Source organism: Carlito syrichta, unplaced genomic scaffold (assembly GCF_000164805.1).
Source record: "Carlito syrichta isolate Samal-C Ts95f unplaced genomic scaffold, Tarsius_syrichta-2.0.1 Scaffold302562, whole genome shotgun sequence".
Taxonomy (NCBI): domain Eukaryota; kingdom Metazoa; phylum Chordata; class Mammalia; order Primates; family Tarsiidae; genus Carlito; species Carlito syrichta.
Window position 1 is genome coordinate 371,646 of NW_007246658.1, and position 18,279 is coordinate 389,924.

Genomic DNA, 18,279 nt, shown 5'->3' on the forward strand with positions numbered 1-18,279 from the left:
AAAAAAAAAAAAAACTCTCCTAGAAGTTGAAGTCCCTCCCCCAACGCCCCAACAGTCCTTTCCTCATACCTCATTGGTTCTAACGGAGTCACCTGCCATTCATCGCCCAATCCCCGACAAAGGGGACGAGCATCCCGTGGGACCAATCGTCAGGCCCAGCCCTAGAATTGAGAGTCGCCTGGAAACAGCTGTGGGGGAGAAGTGGAGGAGAGATGGGAGCTCGTATAAAAGTAGGTCTGCCGGGAAGGAGAAGTCGTGAGATGATGCAATGAGCAGAAAACCCAGCTTCCGGGGTGTGGGGGTTGGGTAGAAGAGAAGGGCGCTTGCGCTGTCCGGTGCTTCTTGGGTGTGTCCAAGGTCCTCATAAGAAGAGAGGAGGAAAGCGTGGAGAGAAGCTGAGAGGCAGAAGCCAAGTACTCCATCCTTACGTGCCACCTCTTGTGACCACTCCCCAACATCCTCACAAAAATAAAAGTAGTAGGCCAGGCACAGTGGCTAATGTCTAACCGCAGCACTTTGGGAGGCAGAGGTGAGAGGTTTGCCAGAGTCCGGGGGTTCAAGACCAGCTGGACAACTTGACAAGACCTTATCTCTACAATAAATCAAAAAATTAGAAACTAGGTCCCCTCCCCTACCTTCGAGAGGTGAATCTCCTCTCTCTTTCTCTCTCTCTCTCTCTCTCTCTCTCTCTCTCTCTCTCTCTCTCTCTCAATTTACTTTCTAAACAAACTATATTTTCCAATTAAAAAAAAGAAATTACCCAGGCATGGTGGCTCCTGCCAGTGGTTCCAGCTACTTGGAAGGCTGAGGCGGAAGGATCGCCTGAGCCCAGCAGGTCGAGGCTGCAGTGGCCGTGAGCGTGCCATGGCACTCCAGCCTGGGTAACAGAGTGAGACTCTGACTCCAAAAAGAATAATAATCATAAATAAAAGTCTTGAGTAAATTCTACTCAACCTGTTGGCATGAGCTCTGCATGGCTGAATCCTCAGACGTTCCAGACCCTGCTCACTCTACCCCACCCTGCCTCAGTCACCATGAATCCTGTTTTGCTCAGGGACCCCCCAGTGGTCTCTGAGGACACTCCCTGCAGAAGTGATGCCACCTATGTCCTCAAATTAGAACACCTGTTAGGCCAATGTGATTAGTAAAGGAAGTTCTTTTTAACTCTAATAACCTCAACATGCAATTGAATTGATTGGATATTTACTAAAACTTTAGAGTGAGGCATGAGACAAAGTTATATGGATTTGGGAGAGACTTAAAATGAACATAGGAAACCAAAATGTTATGACTAACATAGAAGCTGTAAAATAAATTTGGTATATAATATCCTTTCAGGTCTGCGGGTCCACAAAGAAAGAAGTTTTTTTTTAAGAAGTTTGGAAAAGCCAGATAAAATTGTACAAGTGCGTCTAATCCAACAGAGATTCTTTCTAAAATAAGAAGTGGAAAATGTGGCTTCCCTAGGGGAAAGGTGGAACTTTTCTAATAATATTTGAGTTTAAGTTCACAGGTGCAGAAATTGAAGGGGATCTGGAAAAGGTCGTTAAAATCACCATGCTGTGCAGCAAACAAAACAGATAAGAGGTGACATTTGTCTTAGGGACTTTGTGTCCTACTCCTTCCAGGAAATATGCCACACATCATTTGAATACACTTTTTTAATATTTAAAATTCCATAAGCCGAGCTCGGTGGCTCAGCTTGTAATCCCGCACCTTTGGGAGGCTGAGGTCAGTGAATCACCTGAGCCCACAGGTTTGAGACCCGCCTGGGCAACTTGGCGAGACCTCATCTCTACAATAAATCAAAAAATTAGCCGGGCGTGGTAGCGCGCGCCTGTAGTTCCAGCTACTTGGAAGGCTGAGGCGGACGGATCGCCGGAGCCCAGCAGGTTGAGGCTGCGGTGGCCGGAGCGGCCGCTGCACTCCAGTCTGGGTGACAGAGTGAGACTCGACTCCAGCTGAAAAAAAAAAAAAAAAAATTCATAAATAAAAAATAAAAATTAAAAAAATAAAATTCCATAATTTTTAGATAGTGTGTCTATGACATGGTGATGTACACTTCTCTGTGTTTGGCAAAGTTTGTTACTCATTCATTCAAAAAACATTTCCTAAGCTCCTACTTTGTACTTAGAACTGCCTTGAATTGTGCATAAGCCTCATATGTAAATATGGTATTGCAAATATTTTAAAACTATCTGAAATAAGAACATGTTTCTTTCTTATACACACACTCTTTAAATATGTTGATGCCAATGCATTTTGATTAGTTTTACCTGCTTGTTTCTTTGTTTACCAAAAAATGGTACATCAAATTGTTTCTAAATTAATTTCATGGTTTACAGCAAAATTATAGCTTTTATAGACATCAAAGCAATAGCTCAGAGCAATTGGAAAATAATAAGCAAATAGAATAAACTAGGAAATGAATATGGCCTTTTTTTTTTTTTTTTTTTTTGAGTTGGAGTCTCACTCTGTCGCCCAGACGGGAGTGCAGTGGCCGCTCCCGGCCACCGCAGCCTCGACCTGCTGGGCTCCGGCGATCCTTCCGCCTCAGCCTTCCGAGAAGCCGGAATTACAGGTATGCGCTATCATGCCCGGCTGATTTTTTTATTTATTGTAGAGATGAGGTCTCGCTGCCCAGGCGGGTCTCGAACCGGCGGGCTCAGGCGATCCACTCACCTCAGCCTCCCAAAGGCGCAGGATTACAGGCTGAGCCACCGAGCCCAGCTTGAATATGGCCATTTTAAATTTAATTCATGATTAAAGTGGATAATGTAAATTCTTTTATCAAGTGATTTTTACGTATGAAAACAATTATTGGGATAATCTTTGGTTCTGTTGATCAGTCTGATAAACTTGTGTTTTATTATCATATTGCCTGTATTAAAATTTTCTCTGCAGGCCATTGCTTTGTTAAACTCTGGTGTGTCCATGTGGCTCTTTGAACTATGGCTGCCATGTTTCCTTAGCTTTGGTCCCCTCCCCTACCTTGGGGAGGTGAATCTCCCTCTCTCTCTCTCTAATTTGCTTTTAAGTAAACCTTGCTTGAAAACTGGCTGGCCACTCTAAAATTCATTTTAGAAACAAGTCAAAGAATCCACAGGTTTCGCACCACACTCCACCAGCATCACAGTGAGACAGGCTTGAGGCTGGAATTCCAAAAGAGGAACTTGGAATTCTGAAGAAATTGCCAGATATGAAGATAAGGAAAATGATGTCATCACAGCTTGATTGGTTTTGTGATAAGAATTAGAAGCAACTTAGATCCACAGATGGGGAGATAAGAAAGAAATGAATTATCATATGGAATTCTGGGAAATCATTAAAATGTATTTGATGAATTAAGAAAAAAATTTTGGCCAGGTGTGGTGACTCAAGCCTGTAATCCCAGCACTTTGGGAGGCCAAGGTGAGAGGATTGCCTGAGTCCAGGGGTTCAAAACCAGCCTGGGCAACTTGGTGAAACCTTGTCTCTACAATAAATCAAAAAATTAGCCGGGCATGGTGGTGCACACGTGTAGTTCCAAATACTTGGAAGACTGAGACGGAAGGATGGCCTGAGCCCCGCAGGTCGAGGCTGGAGTGGCCGTGAGTGTGCCACTGTACTGCAGCCTGGCAACAGAGTAAGACTGCCATTCAAAAAAATAAATAAACAAATTTTTAAAAATTTCTCTGCAACAATATAAACCTATTTTTATGTGCTGTCTGATCTGTTCTTGGAAATTTGTCAAATTTTATTGTGCTTTGTAGCCCTTTGTAATTGAATTTTTCATCTTCAATTTAATCAATTTGAATTATTTATGGCTATAATTGTGTTAAGTAAGAAAGTGATTGAAGTTAAAATCTTGAAAAACTGGCCATAAATTGAGCAACATTAGTTTTAAATGGAACTATTTCATTGTGGATTTTATTATTCAGCCATATGAATAGTACCAATAAAAATTATCCATAGTGAGCATAATCATTTTTATTTAATTATGTTTTACCTTTGTTGACACACAATGGCCATTCCTCTTTAAATATAGTGCACCTATTAAAAATATATCTTTCTCTGGACAGCTATAGATATAATTGTGAAATATTTATGCTATATCAAGCCAGGAAAAACAGCATGGAGTATTTAATCCATGGAGTTTGGGTGAATACTTACAACCAGAATAAAACTCTGCTTATCAGGTGATTGTTGGCAGCAAACAAGTTTCACTGCTATATCTACATCTTGAAAATGTAGCTCTGGGACTGTACCATCAGTGTCTGGAAGTGCAATCTGGCAGCAGTCAGAATACCTGGAGGAATAGCTCAACCTTGGTCCCCTTAGAGAACAGAAAATTGCAATCTGACAGAGGCTGCGGTTGGATTACTTAAGGATTCTATTTTACACTCATTTTGACATGTGGTTAGTAAGTGATGAAAGGGGATCAAGAAAGATCCGTTGAATATAAGAGAACTGTGCACTTTCCACCACAACTGCCTCAGTGATGTGTGACCAAGAAATTCAGTCCAAGTCACAGACAGCATGGATGGGAGTTTTATCCATGCCCATTTCCAATGACCCTACACCCAGTAGTGGACTATGTATTATAGATGACCTTCATTTCAATCTTTCCTCCTTAATTTGTACCCCTCCTGTCCCCCACATCATCTCTCAAATTAACCTCTTCTGACCCGCTCCACTAATTATTTCTTTTCTTTTCTTTTCTTTTTTTGAGTTGGAGTCTCACTCTATCGCCCAGACTGGAGTGCATTGGCGGCACACTTACAGTCACTGCAGCCTCAACCTGCTGATTTCAGGTGATCCCTCTGCTTCAGCCTACCAAGTAGCTGGAACTACAGGCATGTACCACCATGTCCAGCAAATGATTATTTCTAATTGAGTTGGAAAGTTAGCCTTTTCCAGTGAGGATTTGGTTGGCTGTAGCATACAGTAGAAAGAGTACAGACTTGGCTTTTTATCATCAAACATTTAGATATAGATTCTACTTAATCCATTTAATCTTGGACAAACTACCTTCTTAATTTACTCTCTGACAATATGAGAATAATAATAATATATGGGGATAATAGTATACAACCAACCTGTAACATAAAGGAAACCCCATGCTTCAGTAACACTGGTTTTCACCTCTACCCCGACATCTTGCTCTTCTGTCACCATGCCAAAACAGAGAAACTTTTCCCAGTTTGTTGGTTGCCTCTTAAGTTTACTTATGGTGATTTTTTTGATACGTGGATTTTTAAAAAATAAAAATGGAATTAAAAAATAAGATAAATATTTGGATTTCAGAATAAGGAAATATTTTCAAAACATAAAAGTACGAGAAATTACTTTCCTATCATCCCTTCCTAACAAAGCTTACGTTCTAACTGAAAGGGTAAACTGAGGCAAGATGGGCCAGCGCCAGTGCCGTGAGAATAATGCTAGATTGCAACAAGTAAGAAGTAGAAGGAAGTAAAGTTTATTGTTCACCTTTCACAGACTGGAAAGGGGGCTGACACGCAGAGGCAAGTGTGGCCTCGAAGGGCCAAGAACTGGGTATATTTAAGGGCTTTTGGAGTAAGGGGGGGTTGGGTCTGGAGGAGCCTGGGCCAAAAGGAATGTCCAGGGCTGCAGGTCTTTGATGTTGATTGTAGCCACATGAGTCTTAGATCTTGACATCGCCAGACCTTAACACCTCACAACCTTGGGTGGAGGGCTAGATGGGAGGAGAAAAGGGGAGGGATTTTTCCTGCAAGAGACATGTCAGAGGTTTCCAGTCCACATGCTGCTTAGCAAAAAGGCGATCTTATTATCATTTCTATGGCTTCGGCCAGCTACGGGGTGATCTTTGACCTTTCAGCTTTCATAAGGAACCTGAAAGTATCTCAGAGCTTATGATGCTAAACCATGAATTGAAAGGTTGCACTGTCCTTGTCTTCCATCTGATGGAAGTTTGCCAAGGGAATGGGGTGGGCTGCCAGTTTGGCCTGCAGTAAAATGTCTGAAGCCTTCCTAAAACCTGCCTATTGGAAATGTATCTATTTGTGTCTAACCTGTGCTAGATTCAAATCGTGTCAGTCTGAGTAAAAATGGTTATGCTGAGGCAAAATGTGAGCTAAGTTTATTCTAAGTTTCTCGAGATCCCTCCTATACACTAACTATTCTCATTTGTCTATTCTCCTAAATAAACTTGAGAATAATTCTACTGTCATCTCCCTTAAAAATCCCATTAATAATTTTGACTAGGATCATGTTCAATTTAAGTGGCAAGGTGATCCGAGCTGACATTGAGGTCTATATCAGGAAAGCAAAGTGTTTCCAGAAACCCCTAGCATATGTCCACGTAGCTAGCATTGCCCAAAACTGTCACATACATGACTACCTTCCCTGCAAAGGAGGCTTCGGATGATGTTTAACTTCCTGCCCTCTAGAAGAGAAGTGGGAGAGGGAGACGAGAATGAATGTTGAGTGAGCTCACTTGCAGAGTCTGCTACAAAGTCTACATGAAAGAGGCAAGCCGGGCTCGGTGGCTCAGCCTGTAATCCCGCACCTTTGGGAGGCTGAGGTGAGTGAGTTGCTTGAGCCCGCGGGTTCGAGACCCGCCTGAGCAGCGAGACCTCATCTCTACAATAAATCAAAAAATCAGCCAGGCGTGGTAGCGCATGCCTGTAATTCCAGCTACTCGGAAGGCTGAGGCGGAAGGATCACCGGAGCCCAGCAGGTCGAGGCTGCGGCCACCGCACTCCAGTCTGGGCGACAGAGTAAGACTCCAACTCAAAAAAGAAAAGAAAGAGGCAGAAGCTGTTACCTTGAGCACCTTTGCAAGACTGGTCACAAGAAGTGTTGCTGTTTGCTAAGGAGGCCACTCTTTGCCCCTCTTTATTGAAGGCAGCTAAGCAGTTTTGATACTCTGAGGTCTGGAAACAACTTCTAGGAAGAGTGTCTATGCCTGAGAATCAAGAAGAGTGCGGGTTTCGGCACCAGAAGAACAAAAAAGAGTCTAGAGCAGACGGCAAAGCAGTGACCTTGTGGAGGAACCTCTGTCAAATGCTGTAGGTGCTGCATCTTTGGACAAATGCTATTGGTTGCCTAGCCAACAGCTATGTCCCCTTCTTCATAGCGAACAGAATCACATTTTTGTTCTGGCAGCCATGTTCCAGGCACCCATGAAGAATCATGTTTGATCATAGCCCATCATGGCAGTTTCTGTTCTCCTTGGCCATCAGTTGGTCTAGAGGTGTGCATCATGACCCAGTTTTGGCCAGTGAGATATAAAGGAAAGTCTGCTGTGAGGTGGGAAGGGTTCTAGGGGGGAAAAAAACTGTCTTACCTGATAAAAAGAGACAGCCTTATGAGAAGAAAGTGATTTTCTCACTGCCCTGTTTTCCCATCGTGGACATGGTGATGTGTAAACATTATGCTAGGAACTGGGTTCTTGTGACTTGAATCCACAAAAGCAATTTTCCTAGGTTACATAGAGTCTAGGTCCTGATGATTTTGTTGAGTGAGCCAATGAATCACCCGTGGTATACTGCCTGCCTCTGGACTAATGATAAGAGACAATTAAATGTCTTTATTTATTTATTTTATTTATTTTTTTTTTTTGAGTTGGAGTCTCACTCTGTCGCCCAGACTGGAGTGCAGTGGCCGCTCCCGGCCACCGCAACCTCGACCTGCTGGGCTCTGGCGATCCTTCCACCTCAGCCTTCCAAGTAGCCGGAATTACAGGCGCGTGCTACCACGCCCAGCTAATTTTTTGATTTATTGTAGAGATGAGGTCTCGCTGCCCAGGCGGGTCTCGAACCCACGGGCTCGGGCAATCCACTCACCTCAGCCTCCCAAAGGCGCGGGATTACAGGCTGAGCCACCGAGCCGGCCTGTCTTTATTATTTAAACCACTGTTGGTAGCGTTGTTTTATTGCTTGGAACTGAAGACAATTCTAACTGATGCAGCCCTTAAAACGGAGCAGAACAGAGCAAAGTGGGGTTGGCATATTCTTCAGTAAAGACCTGGGAGGCAGAAGATGTCAATAGAAACTAGCAAAATCTAGGCATTAATGTGAATATGACCTCTTCCATACCCACAGGCAGTGAGGCCTGTTGTGCCAGTCAAGTTGTACTTATAAAGTAATTTGAGGAGTGACTTTTGTTATACAATGTGTTCTTTCCTTTCAGGAAGATAACATATTTCTCCATTATTTAAATCTCTTGTGCCCCTGAGTATTCCTTTTTTTGTCATATGTGCTCCACCTATTTGTTGCGAGGTTTATTCCTAGGTATTTCGTATTTGGGGCTGTTGCGTCTCCCAAGATGTCAGGGTTCCCTAGGAATCTGTCTTCTGCCCTCTTTTCACCCCACAATTGCCCTAAATGACACTGCCTCTACCAGGCTTCCCCTCCACTCCTACTTCAAACGGTTCCTTCTCCATCCTAGACAAATACACTTAACCTCCTAGGTACACAGTCTCTTGCTTGGACTGTTTTTTGGAGATCATCCAACCCTGATTGACAGGAAAAGGTAACATTTGGAATCCAGCTAGCTTGAGGTTAAAATATGTCATGTCAGCAATTGTTAAACAACAGTACATCAGATTAGGTCAAGAATTTGTGAAATGTTTGTGCCAAGTGAAATGTCAAAGCACAAAGTGTGTGAAATTTAAAAAAAAAAAAGTCTCTGTGCCTGTCAAAATGTCATTCTGTCCTGGAACGAGTAATTTATTCCTTTCTGTCATCGCTGTTCTTGTTTCACATGTATTAATGCTGCCTCTAAATAATTGAAATTAATAGTGGCATTATCAGTGGTTTAGGGTGAAAACCAAAGAGCTAATTTAGAATCACTCCATCACTTTGGGGTCATTTTGAAAATGGAAATTATTGACCCAACTTTAAAAGTGAGACCTTCCCTGATTGCCCAAAGCATTTGCACTATAGCCATTAGTTGTTCTGTTAATTTTTGTAACATGCATAAAGAAGGCATGAAGATAGTAGGGAATGAACATTTTTTAAAATGCTGTATCTGAGGAAGTACAAACAGGATAGAAAGGCTACAGATAAAATTAGCAGGTCCAGGTAGCCTTCGACAAATGGATTGCCAGTGGCTTGTTGAGTCAGTTATGAAGCAAAAAACTGCGTCATGTTCACCCCCATTTTCCCACTGGTTTTAATTTCTAAATTGGCAGCACTTTCCAGGACATGGCTCTTCTCCATGCCATTTGCTTGCTCTGAGAGCAGCTTTCTGTTGCACAGTCATGGCCAAACAGTAGGGAACTGGTCCTGTTCTTGTTGCTACAGCTGCCTGGTTAATAAACCAAAATGCTTCTCTGCAGGCATCAGTGCCAGGACTAGGGAGAGGCTAGCAGGTGCCTGGAGCACAACGTTTAAGGAGGCACTCACTCCCAGGGGCTGGCCCTACATCTTCACAGCCCTGAGAGTAAGTGCTCCCTTAAATGTTGCACCCCGGCACCTCTCTTGCCTAATCCTAGTTCTAGCCCTGGCAGGCTGTTTTTGCTGCCTGTGGAATTGAAGAAAGGGACATGGAAGTAAAGAAGAACTCTGTGAATCTCCTGACCACAAAAACCGGGTTTCTACCTAATGATATTAACTCCATATATTAGAAATTCACGATTCAGATTTGAAGAGTAATAAGAAGCATGTGTTGCTAAAATCAGAGGAACTTCTCAAAAGCCTAATTAATGGTTCAGAATGGGCCTGGCAGTACCAAAGGGCCATGTGGGACCAGAGTTTGGGATCAAATTTTCAGATTTGTAGCTCAACTTTATGAGCACAAAAAGAGACAGCCAGACTGAGCAAAACTGAAGAAGAAAATTGCAGATCACCCAGAATTCCGATTTACTGAATTAGAATTGGAAATATTTTTCGATGGCAATATCCTTGGGTTCAGGCTTGAGGCCACCCTCCATGGAGTCAGGATATGTGAACAAAGTGTTCATCGTCAGACAGCTGCAGGTGAGCATGAAAAAAGCAAAGTGGGGGTCAATGGCAGAATATTCCACCCAAGCCAGAGGAGAGTCCTGCCTCACCCAGAACATTCCCCTCTGTGTATCCATGAACTCAACAAATAATACTGTGTCAGGTCTGCCTTCAAAAGAATTCTAAATCCAGGTCGGGTGGCTCATGGCTGTAATCCCAGCACTTTGGGAGACAGCAGCAAGAGGATCGCCTGAGCCACAGGTTCAAGATCAGCCTGGGTGAGACCTCGTCTCTACAATAACTCAAAATAATTAGCTGGACTTGGTGGCCTGCGCCTGTGGTTCCAGCACTTAGAAGGCTGAAGCGGAAGGATCACCTGAGCCCAGCAGATCGAGGCTGAGGTGGCCATGAACGTGCCACTACACTCCAACCTGGGCAACAGAGCGAAACTCCGACTCAAAAAAAAAAAAAAAAAAAAGATTATGTAGGTTATGTAATAATTCTTGGCACTAGAAATTAGCATATATTGGTGACTCAGGACTTTTCTATGGCCTGGACAAAATAGCCTTTTAGGACTCTCTCCCTTTGCTTTCTGATGGACTAGTTGAGGTGTGTGAGAGAAACAGAGGCATCAAGAATGAAATTAAGATTTTTAGCATAAGCAAGTGGAAGAACAGAGTTCTACTCATTGATCCAGGGACAACGATAGGAGAAGAGATTTGGGGCTGGAACTCAACAGTTCCCTTTTGGACATAATGAGTTTAAGATGCTTTGTATATATCCAGGTGGGGCTGTTGAGTAAGCAGTTGGATATGAGTCTGTAGTTCAGGGGAGAGGTTTGGGCAGGGCATACATTTGGCACCATATGGAAGATATTTAAAACTGTACAACTGTATGCAGTCCCCTGGGAGTGCCAGTAGACAGAGTAGAGTTCTGAGGACTAAACTCTGGGGCACTCCAGCATTTAGAATTCAGGGAGACAAGAAAACACCAGTGAAGGGTACTGTAAAGGGGAATAGAGAAAAGAGGTAGAAGTTGAAGGAGGAGCCAGGCGTGATGGTGCACACCTATAATCCCAGGACTGTGGGAGGCGGAGGTAAGAGGATTGCCTAAACCCGGAGGTTGGAGACCCGCCTAGGCAACTTGGTGAGACCTCATCTCTACACTAAATCAAAAGATAAGCTGGACTTGGTAGCCCACACCTGTAGTTTCATCTACTTGGAAGACTGAGGAGGAAGGATCGTAGGAGCCCAGCAGGTTGAGGCTGTGGTGGCCGTGAGCATGTCACTGATGTCATTGCACTCCAGCCTGGGTGACAGAGTGAGACTCTGACTCAAAAAAAACCCCGTAGGAGAGGAGAATTGAAGGGAATCAGGTATTGGGGAGGATGTATTGGGTAGAGGTAAGAAAGTGGGCTATTTGATGGGTGATGTAGGATGTTTTGGGGATGACACAATTACAGAAATGACTGGGTTGAGGGTACGGCCATAGAAGCAGTGACTGAGGTGGAAATAGAGTCAAAACTACACGAGGAACTGGCCAGCGTATCAATGGATGGTCTTTCCTGATGTAACCTGAGACTGGCACGTGTGTGAGTAAAAACATTAGGGATGATTCCTTGAGAGTCTCCTAGGTGCCAATCTGTGCAATTCTCTCCTTTAATCTTCCTAACTCTATGACAACCCCAAGAAATGGAGATTGTTACCCTCTGATTATTTCATTCGCATCACAGATTTTTTTTAAAATCAAGGTTAAGCCGGGCTCGGTGGCTCAGCCTATAATCCCAGCACTTTGGGAGGCCAAGGCGAGTGGATAGCCTGAGCCCGCAGGCTCGAGACCAGCCTGGGCAACTTGATGAGACCTCGTTTCTACAATAAATCAAAAATTAGCCGGACGTGGTAGTACGCACCTTTAGTTCCAGCTACTTGGAAAGTTGAAGCAAAAGGATAGCCGGAGCCCAGCAGGGCGAGGTTACAGTGGCCGGGAGCGTGACACTGCACTCCAGTCTGGGCAACAGAGTGAGACTCCAACTCAAAAAAATAAGTAAATAAAATAAAATAAAAATAAAAATAAAGGCTCACAAAAAATAATTAACTAGCTCAGGGTAACACACTCAGGTCTTCTGACCCCTAAGCCATGTTCTTACCCTTGGCCTGCACCATATTTCAACTACATCACCTACAAGCTTACCTTCTTAGCCACCAATTACAAACAAGTTTGGCCAAGCTCAAGAAGGCTGTTTTTTGTTTTTTGGGTTTTTTTGAGTCAGAGTGTCACTCTGTCGCCCAGACTGATAGAGTGTAGTGGCATGTTCATGGTCACCACAACCTCAACCTGCTGAGCTCAAGTGATCCTTCTGCCTCAGCCTCCTAAGTAGCTGGAACTGTAAGTGCACATCACCACACCCACCTAATTTTTTTATTTATTGTAGACGAGGTATCACCAAGTTGCCCAAGCTGGTCTCGAACCCCTAGGCTCAGACAGTCTTTGCCTCTGCCTCCCAAAGTGCTGGGACTACAAGCATGAACCACCATGCCCGTTGGTCAAGAAATCTTATTTAATTTAATTAATTAATTAATTAATTAATTAATTTTTTTGAGTTGGAGTCTCACTTCATCATCCCGGCTGGAGTGCAGTGGCACGCGCACAGCCACCCCAGCATCGACCTGCTGGGCTCTGGTGATTCTTCGGCCTCAACCTTTCACGTAACTGGAACTTCAGGCATGTGCTACCATGCCCAGCTAAATTTTTTTTTTTTTTTTTTTTTGAGTTGGAGTCTCACTCTGTCACCCAGACTGGAGTGCAGTGGCCGCTCCCGGCCACCGCAGCCTCGACCTGCTGGGCTCTGGCGATCCTTCCGCCTCAGCCTTCCGAGTAGCTGGAATTACAGGCATGCACTACCACACCCGGTTGATTTTTTTGATTTATTGTAAAGATGAGGTCTTGCTGCCCTGGCGGGTCTCGAACCCGCAGGCTCAGGCAATCCGCTCACCTCAGCCTCCCAAAGGCGCGGGATTACAGGCTGAGCCACCGAGCCCGGCCGCTAAATTTTTTTTTTAATTGTAGTTAGCCCTGGCTGGTCTAGAACCCACAGGCTCAGGCAATCCACTCGCCTTGGCCTCCCAGAGTGCTGGGATTACAGGTTGAGCCACTGAACCCGGTCTAATTTTATTTTTTATTTAAAGATGTGGGGTACAATTCAGGACTAGTTATACAAGTAGCCATCATACAGGTAAAGTTTGGGCCTCCCAAAGGTTCCCACTTTGCCCAGTTTGAGATCAGGTACCCTTATTGGTCAAGAAATCTTTTTTTTTTCTGAGTTGGAGTCTTACTCTGTAGCCCAGGCTGGAGTGCAGTGGCACACTCACAGTCACCACAGCTTCCACCTGCTGGGCTCAGGTGATCCTTCCGCCTCAGTCTTCCAAGTAGCTGGAACTACAGGCATGCACTACCATGCCCAGCTTATTTTTTGATTTATTGTCAAGATGAGGTCTTACTAATTTGCCCGTGCTGGTCTCAAACACCTGGACTCAGGCAATCCGTGCTGGGATTATAGGCTGAACAACTATGCCCGGCCGGTCAAGAAGTCTTAAGTCTCAACTTTTGTTGTTTGAGACCAAAACAAAAGTCTGATCCTGAATCTGGATGCTTCAGTCTCCTGAGAGAATAAGCCTCTTTTCCCTCTTCTAAGTTAGTGTCACCTTTGGGCATTAAAAACTAACGTAGGGAGGCAAGTCTAATTGCCATAGTCTGTTTGGATTTGTTTACTTCAGGGAGGGACCTTACTGGCCTGCCCCAGCTGCTACTTTTATCATGGCAGGAGACTCTTGGAAAATCCTATAGTCCAGGTCAAGGGACTTCTTGGCCATTTGCTATGTAGTAACGCCTTCTCCATGTGGAAAAAATGTGAGGCCTGATACCCTGTCACTGGCATTCCTAAAGTGTTCTACTGCCAGGCCAGGGCTTTCTATTTCCAGAAAATAGTTTATACAAGTGATAAGTAAAGAATCAGAGACATGAAATTTCCACAAAATTCATATATTTCTCACTGAAGTTGGAAGAAATGTACTTGTTTTTGCTAAAGAACAGAGAAATCCAACCTCTCGGTGTCCCACATGAGAAGAACAGTTGTGATTGGATGTCATCACTGTTAATTATCTAGACCAGAACTGGTCTAGTTATGTTGGACTGGTTCTAATCCCATAGAACTTTCTTTAATAAAGAAAACGTTCTACACCCGTATTGTCCGACTCAATAGATAAAAGGGCAAACTGAGACGAGGTGAGCCGGTGATGCCACTGTGGGAATAATGCAAGATTGCAACCAAGTAACAAGTAGAAGGAAGTAAAGTTTTTTATTCGCCTTTCACCGATTGGGAAGGGGGCCGACACAGAGGCAAGTGTGGCCTTGAAGGGTCAAGAACTGGGTATTTTTTTTTTTTTTTTGAGTTGGAGTCTCACTCTGTCGCCCTGACTGGAGTGCACTGGCCGCTCCCGGCCATCACAACCTCGACCTGCTGGGCTCCGGCGATCCTTCCACCTCAGCCTTCCAGGTAGCCAGAATTACAGGCATGTGCTACCACGCCCGGCTGATTTTTTGATTTATTGTAGAGATGAGGTCTTGCCTGCCCAGGCGGGTCTTGAACCCACGGGCTCAGGCAATCCACTCACTCAGCTCCCAAAGGCGCTGGATTACAGGCTGAGTCACTGAGCCCAGCTAGAACTGGGTATTTTTAAGGGCCTTTTGGGGTAAGGGACATTTGGGCCTGGAGGGGTCTGGGTCAAAAGGAATGTCAGAGCTGTGGGTCTTCCATGTTGATTTAGCCACATGAGTCTTAGATCTTGACATCGCCAGACATTAGCATCTCACAACCTCGGGTGGAGGGCTAGATGGGAGGAGAAAAGGGGAGGGTTTTTTTCCTGCGAGAGACATGTTAGAGGTTTCCAATCCACAAGCTCCTTAGCTTAAAAGGTGGTCTTATCGTTTCTATGACTTCGGCCCCCTAAGGGGTGATCTTTGGCCTTCTGCCTTCTGCAAGGAACCTGAAAGTTTCTTTAAGATTATTATGCTAAACCATGAATTGAAAGATTAGACTTTATTTGTCTTGCATCTGATGGAGTTTTCCTTTGATTTGCTGAGAGGGTGTTGTGGGCTGCCAGCTTGGCCTGTAGTAAAATGTCTGAATGCTTCCTAAAACCTGCCTATTGGAAATTTATCTCTCTGTGTCTAACCTGTGCTAGATTCAAAGCATGTCAGGCTAAGCAAAAATGGCTACGCTGAGGCAAAATGTGAACTAAGTTTAGTCTAAGTTTCTCAGAGTCCCTCCTTTCAGTAGCCATTAGCCACATATGGATATTGAACACTTAAAATGTAGCTAAGGCAAATAAGAAGCTACATTTTCAATTTTCTTTCATTTTAATTTAGGCCACCTGTGGCTAGTTTGAGACTGAGGCTCATGGCTTCCGCATTGGACTGTGTAGACCTAGGTCATAAAACACGAAGCCAGGCCACCTGGCTCCTTTGAACACAGTGACCACATTTGTCCACCGAACCTTGCCAAGAAGACTTTTGCTTGGTCAGCTCCTCCTAAGAAAGCAAGCCTTCGCTGCTCACTCCTTTGCAGACAAAAGACAGAAACTCCATGTAATCATCTTCTATGACTACAACAAATTATCACACATTCTGGAGGCTTAACCAATACATATTTATTATCTCACAGTTTCAGAAATTCATACACAGCGTAACGCAACGGAGTTCTATGCTTAGGGTCTCACAAGGCCCGAGTCGAGGTCGTCAGCAGGGCTGTGTTCCTTTCTGGAGGCTCTAGGGAGGAATCATATCCAAGTTCTCTCGGGCTGTTGGCAAAATTCAGTTCCTTGCTGTTGTAGGACTGAGGTCTTTCTTTCTCTGCGGACTGTCGGTCAGAGGCTGCCCTTAGTTTCCAGAGGCCTCTCTCTTATTCCCGCATGTGATGCCTCTGTCTCAGATTCAACAACAGCACATCAGATGCTTCTCATGCTTGGAACCTCTCTGATGTCCTACTTTGCCCTCAGTTAGGAGAAAGCTCTGCTTTTAAGGGTTCGAAGAATATCTCTCTTTCAAGGTCAGTTGATGAGTAACCTTATTTACAACCTCAAAGTCTCTTTTGTCAATTAACACGATATAACCACTGGAGTCATACTGAGGGGCAAAAGTCTTGGGGTGAAAATTCTGCCCATCACAACCCCGTAGCAGAAAATGGAGAAGCCAATCAACCTACAGCTGGTAATTGCTTAGTGCCTTCTTGAGTGGAAAATAAAGTGGGGTTGTTGAAAAGAATTCTTTTAAAAATTCTTTTGACTGTTTTCTCTCAGAGTCCCGAGTTATTTGTTTCACTTCATTATTGCAAGAAACTGCCGAAGTGGTGTCCATCCCTGATCTCTGTCTAGTATCCTCAAACATTTCAGGTTCCACTCCTTGGAGGGCCACAATCTTCCAGATAGCTCCCGGCAGAGAGAAAAGAGTTATTACACCACTCTGGAGATCCTTTCCATCACAGGAGAACATACCAGCAATTCAAGCCCTCTTTCTGGTTTAGCCAGTCCTGAGTTAGATATTAAATCCTGATAAGGACAACCTGGCCTGGAGGCTGTTAATAATGAACGAACCTTGTATGCAAACTAAGTCACTCAGCTCCAGTGTGCCAATTTCAATAAGAAAATGAAGCAAATGGAAAAGTACTTCCTGCTAATTAGGGGGAAAGAGATGCTGGCTTTTTAAGTCCTAAACAAAAAGCTGTTTTGTGTCTGTCTTCCTCCGGAGAGAAGAGGGGACAATATCCTTGAGCCAGGAGTTCAGAGACAGAGCTCTGAGGGAGGGTCAGGCTGTCACCTGAAAGAGCCAATGAAAAGGGTGAGCTCTAGGGCTGGGGTTGGCAGAGATAACAAAGAAGTCGCCAAACTTCTCTGCTTAGAAAGTGGGAAGGACTTGGAGTGGGAAAGAGTGAGGAAAAGAGGAAGGAGACAGGAGAGAGAAGCAAGAAGGGGAGTTAGGCAACACTAGGAATCTGGAATCTGGGAGTCATGGCAAAGGGGACTTTTAAGAACAGGGCTGGCCGGGCGTGGTGGCTCAGGCCTGTAATCTCAGCACTTTGGGAGGCTGAGGTGAGAGGATTGCCTGAGCCTACGGGTCAAGACCTGCCTGGGCAACTTGGTGAGACCTCATCTCTACAATAAATCAAAAAATTAGCTGGGTGTGGTGGCACATGCTTATACTTCCAGCTACTTGGAAGGCTGAGGCGGAAGGATCGCCGGAGCCCAGCAGGTCGAGGCTGCGGTGGCCGGGAGCGGCCACTGCACTCCAGCCCCGGCGACAGAGTGAGACTCCAACTCAAAAAAAACAAAAAACAAAAAAAACAAAGAATGGGGCTGTCTAATATGAACTGCATCATCCACAGTCTAGTGCTTATCTAAGGCTTCCACCAGCAAAGTTCCACAACACGCTACGAATACTTCTTTCAGAGGAAACTGAGGAGAAGAAGCTATGTCCCATGACTGAGATCATATTGGGGTGGGGAAGAACTCAGCCAAAGTTAGAAATGAGAGGAGGGGTGACTAGGAAAAGTCAGCCCATGGGACTGGGCATAAACCTGGGTGGGCATTGCACTTCCCCCAGGATGGGGTTTGAGTCAACCTTAGCAGATACGAAGGGACAGGTGACGCCAGCTGACGTCCAGGTTAGACAAAGATGATTAGATCAGCCACTCACTGATTCAGCATTGCATTTATCTTGCTGCTTTTCCTATCTCGATTCCATATCACGGTTTTCCCTCTTGGACCAAGCTCCCAGCTTCATATATAAATCCCCAGGGATGGGCCTCCTGCCCGATATGGGGTTGGGTAAAGTATGGTCACCCTGACAGTGGGGAGTGTCAGGAAGGCCTGTTGCCACAATGATGACACTCCTGGGAGCAGCTTTCTTGTATGGTCATCAGGTCAAGCTAGTCAGGCCAAGAAGTTTAGGGGTTGAATTCTTCTCTCTCCTCACCCTGAAGACTCTATGGCTGAGGCCCAATGTTTCCTGAAGGACACCAAGGAATGAGGACACCAATACGAGAAAGGGTTTGGCTACTTTGTAGATGCGTTTCACAGAAGGCCTGGGACCATGCATAATTCTCTTCCTCTTGATTCGAGTCTAGAGTTCCACCCTCCTTACTTGAAACTGGCTCAAGCTGAAGCAGCTAAACTTCTCTGCTTAGAAAATGAAAAGAACTTGGAGGGGGAGAGAGTGAAGAAAAGAGGAAGGAGATGGGAGAGAGAAGCAAGGAGAGGAGAGTCAGGCAACACAGTGGAAATCTGAAGCGCAAAATTACCCTACAGTCATGCGGCATTCA